Here is a 2045-nt window from a genome sequence, read left to right as displayed (position 1 = left end):
AATAAAAACACATTATCATGTTCACTTGTTACAGTACATATCAGACATTTATGATATTGTTAAAGATATTGGCTGGTTTTACACATTACTTAAAGTACAAGAAACTGGTTAATCATAGAGAGTAGAAAAACTTCTCGTCTATGCAAAAAATTTACCTACCGAAGATACAGGAAGGAACAGTAATATGTTTGCATTATGAGAACAAACATTGAGTATTACTGATGTAGGTTATTATACAGACTGCTTTTGATAAATGACTTTCATATTAACAAATTTATTCAAATAGATTTATAGAGGGAAAGATGACAGTATGTACAACTTTCCATGTAAAGTTTTCCATCAGCATCAAAACTCCGTTGATCTTTCCAGAACTAATTTCACCTTTTGTACATACAGGTTTTGATCTTTCCTTCTTCAACTTTCTTCGTAATTTTTTTCCTGTATCTGGAGGTATGTAAGGGTAGCTCAAACCCCAAACTGGGACAACCAACTGGGACTCCCATTGGCTCAAAATGCACGCCAAGACCACTCCCAGTATGCTTCCAGGACCAATACCAGTTTGATTCCAGGACTGGTCCCTGTTGGCCTCCAGGACCGGCCCAGTTTGCTTCTAGGACCGGTCCCACTTTGCTTCCAGGACAGTGATCCCAGTTTGCTTCCAGGACCGGTCCTTTACACAAACTCATTTATGGTCGAAACCGATGTGTTTTTACTTATAGTTCCATTTCTTGTCAATTTTGTGACATGTTGACGCAGTTCCTTGTAGATGACAACAAAGAATATGCAGCCTTGAGAACTATTCTTACTTTCTGGGACCAGTCCTGGAAGCAATTTGAGACTGGTCCTGGGGTGCATTTTGAGCCAACTGGGAGTCCAATTTGGTGGTCCCAGTTGGGGGTTTGAGTTACCCTTAGGGACCGTCTCAGATTGTCGCAGAAGTTCAAAAAGCGAAATTCATTCGTTTAGGGGGGGGAGGGGGTTTGACCTCCATTCAATTAGTGAACTTCATTTTCGCACTTTTATTTTGTGATCACAAGTTTTCGTGTGTTTATTTTAAATTAAAGAAAAACTGCACACTCGTGCCAACAAGTTTGTAACTGTTTCCATCTCGTTTGTGCCACAAACACAATTTACCGATAGTAACATTGTATCCTAAACCTTTCATTCATCAAATTATACAAAGACAAAAGTATCATTTGCTATTTATAAGCGTCTGCTCTAACCACTAGATGTCTTTATTCTCACTTGTAATGCACCTGATCATAGTCGTTTTAATATGATTGAACATCCCTGGGCTCCCTTGTCAAAGTTTCTCGCTTATTTACCGCCCCTACCAAGTACAAATTGCGTGTTCACAAAGACAAAGAACAGCACAAGAGATTCTAAAAGGGAAAATAAAATAAAATGAAACTTTTATGCGGTAAAATGCCCTGTTAGTACTCAAATCTGATCGATTACTTTAATTGTAATGTGGCAAGGGGAATACGTCTTTGTAGCTATAGCAAAATGCAACATTGTACTCTCAGGCAGACATGAACATTTCGCACTTTTGAAGTTTCGTTTAGGGGGAGGGGGAGGGGGTTTTGATCTAAACGAAGAAATTTCGTTTCTTGAACTTCTGCGACAATCCGAGACGGTCCCTTAAATACCTGCTGTCTGATGAATTAATGATTTTTTACCATGCTATCTGCCATATCTAAACCACTGCAGGCACTCTTTGAACGTCTTCAGGTTCTCTTTGAACAGCTGTAGCACTGCTGACCTGCACATGTGCACTCAATGCACAGTTCAGATACTTGTACCTGATTGGTTCATTTTGTTTACAAACCAAAGTACGCGTGACATCATAGTACAAGAATGGAAACAATAGCAAACCACTTTCACACATAACCCAGCAATAGGGTTACACAATGAGGTTCCATGGCATTTTTATTTTTACATTCACTATTGTTCTTTGTATTGAAGATTTATTGTGGTGCTTTCCACAAGGTTCATCATATGGTAGTTTTCAATGAAAATGACCGAAATTGAACCATTTTGTTTGA

Source organism: Ptychodera flava, chromosome 14, assembly GCF_041260155.1.
Source record: "Ptychodera flava strain L36383 chromosome 14, AS_Pfla_20210202, whole genome shotgun sequence".
NCBI lineage: Eukaryota > Metazoa > Hemichordata > Enteropneusta > Ptychoderidae > Ptychodera > Ptychodera flava.
This window is presented reverse-complemented; position numbering follows the sequence as displayed.